Source organism: Hordeum vulgare, chromosome 1H (genome assembly GCF_904849725.1).
Source record: "Hordeum vulgare subsp. vulgare chromosome 1H, MorexV3_pseudomolecules_assembly, whole genome shotgun sequence".
Lineage (NCBI taxonomy): Eukaryota > Viridiplantae > Streptophyta > Magnoliopsida > Poales > Poaceae > Hordeum > Hordeum vulgare.
The window spans coordinates 168,852,569-168,863,942 of record NC_058518.1 but is presented as its reverse complement, the minus strand read 5'-3'; positions in this window follow the sequence as shown (position 1 = coordinate 168,863,942).

Genomic DNA, 11,374 nt, shown 5'->3' with positions numbered 1-11,374 from the left:
GAACTTTTCAACATTTTAGACTTGTGATTCATTAAGTAAATACTCCTGTATCTACTCAGATCGTCAATGAAGTAAGAACATAATGATATCCACTGCGTGCCTCAGCACCCATTGGACTGCATACTTCAAAATGTATCACTTCCAGCAAGTTACTATCTTATTTCATCTCAATGAAAACAAGGCCTTGCTCATGTGGTATGATTCGCATGTCACTAGTGATTCAAAATCAGGTGAGTACATCCATCAGCATGGAGCCCCTTCATGCAATTTATACTAACATGACTCAAGCGGCAGTGCCACAAGTAAGTGGTACTATCATCATCAACTCGTATCTTTTGGCACCAATATCATGAACATGTGTAACACTACGATCGAGATTCAATAAACCATTGAAGGTGATTATTCAAGAAAATAGAGTAACCATTATTCTATTTAAATGAATAATCGTATTGCAATAAACACGATCCAATTATGTTCATGCTTAACGCAAGCACCAAATAACAATTATTTAGGTTTAACACCAATCCCGATGGTAGAGGGAGCGTGCGACGTTTGATCATATCAATCTTGGAAACACTTCCAACACGTATCGTCACCTCGCCTTTAGCTAGTCTCCGTTTATACCGTAGCTTTCATTTCGCGTCACTAATCACTTAGCAACCGAACCAGTATCCAATACCCTCGTGCTACTAGGAGTACTAGTAAAGTACACATCAACATCATGTATATCAAATACACTTCTTTCGACTTTTGCCAGCCTTCTTATCTACCAAGTATCTTGAGTTGCTCCGCCTCAGTGATTGTTCCCCTCATTACAGAAGCACTTAGTCTCGGGTTTGGGTTTAATCTTGGGTCTCTTCATTAGTGCAGCAATTGTTTTGCCGTTTCACGAAGTATCCCTTCTCGCCCTTGCCTTTCTTGAAACTTAGTGGTTTTACAAACCATCAACTATTGATGCTCCTTCTTGATTTCTACTTTGGCAATGTCAAACATCGCGAATCGCTCAAGGATCATTGTATGTATCCTTGATATGTTATAGTTCATCACGACGCTCTCACAGCTTGGTGGCAGTGACTTTGGAGAACTATCACTATCTCCTTTGGAAGATTAACTCCCACTTGATTCAAGCGATTGTCGTACTCAGACAATCTGAGCACATGCTCAACGATTGAGCCTTTTCTCCTGTGCTTTGTGGACAAAGAATCTTGTCGGAGGTCTCGTACCTCTTAACAAGGGCACAAGCATGAAATCACAATTTCATCTCTTTAGAACATCACTTATGTTCCGTGACGTTTTACAACGTTTTCAGCGCCTTGCTTCTAAGCCATTAAGTATTTTTGTACTCAACTATCGTGTAGTCATCAGAAACGTGTATATCGGATGTTCACAGCATCCACAGACGACGCTCGAGGTGCAGCACACCGAGTGGTGCATTAAGGACATAAGCCTTCTGTGCAGCAACGAGGACAATCCTCGGTTTTACAGACTCAGTCTGCAAAGTTTGCTACCATCAACTTTCAACTAAATTTTCTCTAGGAACATATAAAACAGTAGAGCTATAGCACAAGCTACATCGTAATTCGCAAAGACCATTAGACTATGTTCATGACAATTAGTTCAATTAATCATATTACTTAAGAACTCCCACTCAAAAAGTACATCTCTCTAGTCATTTGAGTGGTACACGATCCAAATCCACTATCTCAAGTCCGATCATCACGTGATTCGAGAATAGTTTCAGTGGTAAGCATCTCTATGCTAATCATATCAACTATACGATTCATGCTCGACCTTTCGGTCTCATGTGTTCCGAGGCCATGTCTGCACATGCTAGGCTCGTCAAGCTTAACCCGAGTGTTCCGCGTGTGCAACTGTTTTGCACCCGTTGTATGTGAACGTTGAGTCTATCACACCCGATCATCACGTGGTGTCTCGAAACGACGAACAGTAGCAATGGTGCACAGTCGGGGAGAACACAATTTCGTCTTGAAATTTTAGTGAGAGCTCACCTCATAATGCTACCGTCGTTCTAAGCAAAATAAGGTGCATAAAAGGATTAAGATCACATGCAATTTATAAGTGACATGATATGGCCATCATCACGTGCTTCTTGATCTCCATCACCAAAGCACCGACACGATCTTCTTGTCACCGGCGTCACACCATGATCTCCATCATCATGATCTCCATCAACGTGTCGCCATCGGGGTTGTCGTGCTACTCATGCTATTACTACTAAAGCTACGTCCTAGCAAAATAGTAAACGCATCTGCAAGCACAAACGCTAGTTATAAAGACAACCCTATGGCTCCTGCCGGTTGCCGTACCATCGACGTGCAAGTCGATATTATCTATTACAACATGATCATCTCATACATCCAATATATCACATCACATCGTTGGCCATATCACATCACAAGCATACCCTGCAAAAACAAGTTAGACGTCCTCTAATTTTGTTGTTGCGTGTTTTACGTGGTGACCATGGGTATCTAGTAGGATCGCATCTTACTTACGCAAACACCACAACGGAGATATATGAGTTTCTATTTAACCTCATCCAAGGACCTCCTTGGTCAAATCCGATTCAACTAAAGTTGGAGAAACCGACACTTGCCAGTCATCTTTGAGCAACGGGTTACTCGTAGCGATGAAACCAGTCTCTCGTAAGCGTACGAGTAATGTCGGTCCAAGCCGCTTCAATCCAACAATACCGCGGAATCAAGAAAAGACTAAGGAGGGCAGAAAAATGCACATCACCGCCCACAAAAGCTTTTGTGTTCTACTCGAGAAGACATCTACGCATGAACCTAGCTCATGATGCCACTGTTGGGGAACGTCGCATGGGAAACAAAAAATTTCCTACGCGCACGAAGACCTATCATGGTGATGTCCATCTACGAGAGGGGATGAGTGATCTACATACCCTTGTAGATCGTACAGCAGAAGCATTAGTGAACGCGGTTGATGTAGTGGAATGTCCTCACGTCCGTCGGTCCGCCCCGCGAACAATCCCGCGATCAGTCCCATGATCTAGTACCGAACGGACGGCACCTCCGCGTTCAGCACACGTACAGCTCGACGATGATCTCGGCCTTCTTGATCCAGCAAGAGAGACGGAGAGGTAGAAGAGTTCTCCGGCAGCGTGACGGCGCTCCGGAGGTTGGTGATGACCTTGTCTCAGCAGGGCTCCGCCCGAGCTCCGCAGAAACGCGATCTAGAGGAAAAACCGTGGAGGTATGTGGTCGGGCTGCCGTGGAAAAGTCATCTCAAATCAGCCCTAAAACCTCCGTATATATAGGTGGGAGGGAGGGGAGGAGGCAGCCTCAAAACCTAAAGGTTTCGCCGAAATTGGAGGTGGAGGAGTCCTACTCCAATCCTACTTGGAGTAGGATTCCACCTTCCCACTTGGAAACTCTTTCCACCTTGTGTTTTTTCCTTCTCAAACATTATGGGCCTTAGTGGGAACTTATTCCAGCCCACTAGGGGCTGGTTTATCTCTTCCCATAGCCCATGAGACCCCTTGGGGCGTGACACCCCTCCCGATGGTCCCCGGCACCCCTCCCGGCACTCCCGGTACACTACCGATGAGCCCGAAACTTTTCCGGTAATGCACGAAAACCTTCCGGTAACCAAATGAGGTCATCCTATATATCAATCTTCGTTTCCGGACCATTCCGGAAACCCTCGTGATGTCCGTGATCTCATCCGGGACTCCGAACAACATTCGGTAACCAACCATATAACTCAATTACGCATAAAACAACGTCGAACCTTAAGTGTGCAGACCCTGCGGGTTCGAGAACTATGTAGACATGACCCGAGAGACTCCTCGGTCAATATCCAATAGCGGGACCTGGATGCCCATATTGGATCCTACATATTCTACGAAGATCTTATCGTTTGAACCTCAGTGCCAAGGATTCATATAATCCCGTATGTCATTCCCTTTGTCCTTCGGTATGTTACTTGCCCGAGATTCGACCGTTAGTATCCGCATACCTATTTGAATCTTGTTTACCGGCAAGTCTCTTTACTCGTTCCGTAATACAAGATCCCGCAACTTACATTAAGTTAAATTGCTTGCAAGGCTTGTGTGTGATGTTGTATTACCGAGTGGGCCCCGAGATACCTCTCCGTCACACGGAGTGACAAATCCCAGTCTCGATCTATACTAACTCAACGAACACCTTCGGAGATACCTGTAGAGCATCTTTATTGTCACCCAGTTACGTTGCGACGTTTGATACACACAAAGCATTCCTCCGGTGTCCATGAGTTATATGATCTCATGGTCATAGGAACAAATACTTGACACGCAGAAAACAGTAGCAACAAAATGACACGATCAACATGCTACGTCTATTAGTTTGGGTCTAGTCCATCACATGATTCTCCTAATGATGTGATCCCGTTATCAAGTGACAACACTTGCCTATGGCCAGGAAACCTTGACCATCTTTGATCAACGAGCTAGTCAACTAGAGGCTTACTAGGGACAGTGTTTTGTCTATGTATCCACACAAGTATTGTGTTTCCAATCAATACAATTATAGCATGGATAATAAACGATTATCATGAACTAAGAAATATAATAATGACTAATTTATTATTGCCTCTAGGGCATATTTCCAACAGAAGGTATACCCAATAGTTTCCTTACGATATCCTATGAATACGCATTTTACCGCTTTGGGTTCGAGCTTCTTAGGTTGAAGTTTCTTCACATAAGCATCACAGCCCCAAACTTTCAAAAACGACAGCTTTGGTTTCTTTCCAGACCATAATTCATACAGTGTTGTCTCAACAGATTTAGACGGTGCCCTATTTAAAGTGAATGCGGCAGTTTCCAATGCATATCCCCAAAATGGTAGCGGTAGATCTGTAAGAGACATCATAGATCGCACCATGTCCAATAAAGTGCAATTACGACATTCAGACACACCGTTATGCTGAAGAGTGCCAGGCGGCGTGAGTTGTGAAACAATTCCACATTTTCTTAAGTGTGTGGCAAAATCGTGACTCAAATATTCTCCTCCACGATCAGATTGCAAGAGCTTTATTTTGTTGTCACATTAATTCTCTACATCACTCTGAAATTCCTTGAACCTTTCAAAGGTTTCAGACTTGTGCTTCCTTAAGTAGACATACCCATATTTGCTTAAGTCATCAGTGAGGGTCAGAACATAACGATAGCCAGCGCGAGCCTCAGCGCTCATTGGACGGCATACATCAGTATGTATTATTTCCAACAAGTTGGTTGCTCGATCCATTGTTTCGGAGAACGGATTCTTGGTCATCTTGCCCATGAGGCACGGTTCGCATGTATGGAGTTTCTTCATCCGTATAGTCCATCTGTATGGAGTTTCTTCATCCGCTTGACACTGATATGACCACGACGGCAGTGCCACAAGTATGTGGGACTATCATTATCAACCTTACATCTTTTGGTACTCACACTATGAATATGTGTAACATCACGTTCGACATTCATCAGGAATAAACCATTGACCAGCGGAGCATGACCATAAAATATATCACTCATATAAATAGAACAACGATTGTTCTCAGATTTAAATGAGTAGCTATCTCGCATCCAGCGAGATCCCGATACAATGTTCATGCTCAAAGCTGGTACTAAATAACAATTATTAAGGTTTAAAACTAATCCGGAAGGTAGATGTATAGGCAGCGTGCCGACGGCGATCACATCGACCTTGGAACCATTCCCGACGCGCATCGTCACGTCGTCGTTTGCCAGCCCGTGCTTATTTCGTAGTTTCTGTTTTGAGTTGCAAATGTGAGCAAGAACATCAGTACTAAATACCCAGGAGCTACTACAAGCGCTGGTAAGGTACACATAAATAATATGTATATCATATATACCTTTGATGTTGTGGGCCTTCTTATCCGCTAAGTACTTGGGGCAGTTCCGCTTCCAGTGACCGGTTCCCTTGCAGTAATAACACACAGTCTCAGGCTTGGGTACTTTCTTTGTCTTCTTCCCGGCAACTGGTTTACCGGGCGCGGAAACTTCTTTGTCATCCTTCTTGAAGTTATTTTTATCCTTGCCTTTCTTGAAACTGGTGGTCTTATTCACCATCAACACTTGATGTTCTTTCTTGATTTCCATCTCCACTGGTTTCAGCATTGAATACAATTCGGGAATGGTCTTCTCCATCCCTTGCATGTTGTAGTTCATCACAAAGCTCTTATAGCTAGGTGGAAGTGACCGAAGGATTCTGTCAATATCCACGTCATCCAGGAGTTCAACTCCAAGCTGAGACAGATGGCTCTGCAACCAAGACATTCTTAGTATGTGCTCACTGACAGACCCATTCTCCTCCATCTTACAACTGAAGAACTTGTAAGAGACTTCATATCTCTCGACCTGGGCATGAGCTTGGAAAACTGGTTTCAGCTCTTGGAACATCTCATATGCTCCATGTTGCTCAAAACGCCTTTGGAGCCCCGGTTCTAAACTGTAAACCATGCCGCACTGAACCAGGGAGTACTCATCACCCCGCAACTGCCAGCCGTTTTGAACGTCCCGGGCTTCCATGGGAATGGGAGGGTCACCTGGTGGTGCATCAAGGACATATCCCTTCTTGGAAGTAGTGAGGATGAGCTTTAAATTACGAGCCCAGTCCGCATAGTTGCTTTCATCATCTTTCAGCTTGGTTTTTGTCTAGGAACGCGTTGAAGTTCAGCGAGACATTTGCGTGGGACATTGGATCTACAATATTTGTAAAGACAATTTTAGACTAAGTTCATGATAATTAAGTTCATCTAATCAAATTATTTAATGAATTCCCACTCAAATAGACATTCCTCTAGTCATCTGAGTGATACATGATCCACGTCGACTAGCCCGTGGCCGATCATCACGTGAGACGGACTAGTCATCAATGGTGATCATCACCATGCTGATCGTATCATCCATATGACTCATGTTTGACATTTCGGTCTCTCGTATTTTGAGGCCATGTCTGTACATACCAAGCTCATCGAGTCAACCTAAGTGTTTTTGCGTGTGTAAATCTGTCTTAGACCCATTGTAGGCGAGCGTTAGAATCTATCACACCCGATCATCACGTGGTGCTTCGAGACAACGATCCTTCGCAACGGTGCACACTTAGGGGAATACTTATCAAAAAATTTAATGAGGTATCATATTATCTTTTCTACCGTCGTTCTAAGCAATAAGATGAAAACATGATAAACATCACATGCAAATCATATAGTGACATGATATGTCCATTATCATCTTGCTCCTTTGATCTCCATCTTCGGGGCACGACATGATCATCAATGTCACCGGCATGACACCATGATCTCCATCATCATGATCTCCATCATTGTGTCCCGTGAAGTCTTGTCGCCAACTATTACTCCTGCCGGTTTTCATACTCATCAACATGCAAGTCGTGAATCCTATTACAAGAACATGATCAATCTCATACATCACATATGTAACATCACATCCTTTTGGCCATATCACATCACATAGCATACCCTGCAAAAACAAGTTAGACGTCCTCTAATTGTTCTTGCAAGTTTTACGTGGATGATTTGGGTTTCTAGCAAGAACGCTTCTTACCTACGTGATAGCCACGACGTTGATATGCCAATGCTATTTACCCTTCATAAGGACCCTTTTCATCGAATCCAATTCAACTAAAGTGGAAGAGACCAATACCCGCTAGCCACCTTATGCATCAAGTGCATGTTAGGCGGTGGAACTAGTCTCACGTAAGGGTACGTGTAAAGTTGTTCTGGGCCGCTTCATCCGACAATACCGCCGAAAAAATATGGGACTAGTAACGGCAAGCAATTGACAAAATCATCGCCCACAACTTTTGTGTTCTACTCGTGCATAGAATCTACGCATAGAACCTGGCTCGGATAGCACTGTTCGGGAACTAGTATTAATTCAACAAATTTCCGACGTCACGCCAAGATCTATCTAGGAGAAACCAGCAACAAGTAAGGGGTAGATCATCTTCATACCTTTGAAGATCGCTAAGCGGAAGCGTTACTACGGACGCGGTTGATGAAGTCGTACTCGTAGCGATTCAGATCGTGGAAGATTCCAATGTAAGCGCCGAACAAAGGCCCCTTCGCGTTCAACACACATGCAGCCCGGTGACATCTTCTTCACCTTGATCCACCAAGGAGAGAGGAGAAGTTGAGGGAGAGCTCCAGCAGCACGACGACATGGTGGCGTTGGAGCTATGCAGTTCTCCGGCAGGGCTTCGCCAAGCACCGCGGAGGAGGAGAAGAGGGAGAGGAAGGGCTGCACCTTGGAGAGGTGTAAAGGTGTGTGTAGCCCTCCTAAACCCTCCACTATATATACGAGGGGGGAGGAGGAGGGCCGGCAACCCTAGGGTTTCCCCTAGGTTGTGCGGCGGCCAAGAGGAGGAGGGGCGGTGCCCTAGGGGGTGGCTTGCCACCCAAGGCAGCCACCACGCCCTAGGGTTTGCTGCACTAGGCGCCTTGGGCCTAGGTCGGTGGCGCACCAACCCATCTAGGGGTTGTTCCGATCCACTTTTGGCTCACATGGCCCTCTGGGGCCGGTGGACCCGCGGAACCCTTCCGATGGTCCCGGTACTATACCGACGATCCACAAAACATTTCCAGCGATCAAATCTCCACTTCCTATATATGAATCTTTACCTCCGGACCATTCTGGAGCTCCTCGGGACATCTGTGATCTCAACAGGGACTCCCAACAACTTTTAGTAACCACATACTATTCGCATTACAAGCCTAGTGCCATCCAACCTTAAGTGTGTAGACCCTACGGGTTCGGGAACCATGGAGACATGACCGAGACACCCCTCCAGTGAATAACCAACAGCGGGATCTCGATACCCATGTTGGATCCCACATGTTCCACGTGATCTCATCGGATGAACCACGATATCGGGGATTCAATCAATCCCGTATGAACTTCCCTTTGCCTACCGGTATGATACTTGCCCGAGATTGAATCGTCGGTATCCCTATACCTTGTTCAATCTCGTTACCGGCAAGTCTCTTTACTTATTTCGTAACCCATCATCATGTGGCTAATTCCTTAGTCACATTGAGCTCATTATGATGATGCATTACTGAGTGGGCCCAGAGATATCTCTTCGTCACACGGAGCGACAAATCCCAATCTCGATTCGTACAAACCCAACACACACTTTCGGGGATACCTGTAGTGCACTTTTATAATCACCCAGTTACGTTGTGACGTTTGATACACCCAAAGAACTCCTACGGTATCCGGGAGTTGCACAATCTCATGGTCTAAGGAAATGATACTCGACATTAGAAAATCTTTAGCAGATGAACTACACGATCTTGTGTTATGCTTAGGATTGGGTCTTGTCCATCACATCATTCTCCTAATGATGTGATCCCGTTATCAATGACGTCCAATGTCCATGATCAGGAAACCATGACCATCTATTTATCAACGAGCTAGGCAACTAGAGGCTCACTAGGGACATGTTGTGGTCTATCTATTATCACATGTATTACGGTTTAGAGTTAATACAATTATAGCATGAATAATAGACAATTATCATGAACTAGGAAATATAATAATAACCACTTTATTATTGCCTCTAGGGCATATTTCCAACAGGGGCTACTCAGGGAGTTCCGGATTAAGGGTCGTCGGGCAGTCAGGTTGTCCCTTATGGGCTGAGCATATGGGCCGTGTCATTGAAGGCATGATTTGCTGACGACTGCGTAATCAAGATGGAAAGCTACGAAGACTAGGCATGCATTCCAAGGCAAGAGGACCAATTCGTCCCGTCTACCCTCGATCTATGTCGGTATAATGTAACCCTAGGAGCCTTTTATCTATGTAAACCAGGGGATCTTATGCGTAGAGGCAGGTTATCTCATCTAGGGTTTAGCTCATATGATCTCGAGGCAGATCAACTGTGTAACCATCGTTCCCCATCAATATAATCAAGCAGGACGTAGGTTTTTACCTCCTCAAGAGGGCCCCAACCTGGGTAAACAATGTCTCCCCCTCTTTCCTGCAACCCATCGATCTAAGCTCCACAGTTCGGGACGCCTTACCCAAGATCTACCGGTTTTGATGTTGATAGGAACCATGCCAAAAATCGTCGTTTCAACATCCTTGCGTTTGATCTTCCTAAACTCTACTCCTTACTACATGTGCAAAGTCTTTACTTTCCACTGCCATATTTGTTGACTAACACGTGTAGGGTGCACTAGACTTGTGAGAATCGTTAAAATCTGCCAACCATTAAACTGGGAAAAGACTAGCATTTTAATTTATGCAAGTAGTATATTCACCCCCTCTAGACACCTCTTCTATCGACCCCACAATTGGTATCATAGCAAGGTCTCCAAAATCTTAGTTTAAACACCATTGGAGGAAGATGGATGTGCCTAGTTTGGGAAATATTAGTTGTAGAGTGCCTATTCTTGATGTGGAATATTTTAGACAATGGAAAGATGAAATGCTTGATATATTTGCTGAATTCCGTTTGTGCAAGTATGTTAAATATCCCTATGAGCCTCCCATTGATCCTTTACATCCTTCTCAGGATGAAGAACATGATATGCTTGGTAATCTTAAAACTGTAAATATAATCAATAGAGGACTACCAAGAAATGTGCTTAGTCAATTACAAAATTTTGAGTGTGCTCACACTTTGTCGACAAATTAGAGAAAACATATCGTGACTATTAATTGAAAAATCTTGAGATCCTTCTCCACAAATGCATTGCATATCACAAAATGAAGCCAACCAATCCTAATTTTGTAAATGCCTTTTTGAGCTTCGTGACCTCATGCATGCTAAAGGACATGTCATTACCATTAACAATGTCATTGTTGAAGCCATTCGCAAGCATAAATACGGACATTGTCATAGTCAAAGTTCTGGTGAAATTTTTCTTTCCTATGACGAGGATAGTTCGTCCAATGACGAAAGTGTGGAGCATGGCTACTACGATGAGGATGAAGAGTTTGACATCGAGTATGAGAAGACGACAAGGAACCTTAGTCCTATGGCGAACCTTAGAGACTACATGGCCGGAGGAAAGGAGTGGGTTCTTGACAGTGGATGCATCAATCACATGACCGGAGATAAAGACATGTTCCATGAGATCACACCAAACCGAGGACCTCGAAGGTATGTGACCTTTGGAGACAACTCCAAGGGTAAGGTACTTGGTCCTGGTAAGGTGGACATATCTCATGCTTGTTGAATCCCTTGGTTACAATCTTCTTTACGTATCTTGACTAGCAGACTTCAGTTTCAATGTGCTATTTATGGAAGTTGACTTCCAAGTGTTTCGTCGTGATAACTTGTAACATCCCAATTTTCCTAATTGAGAA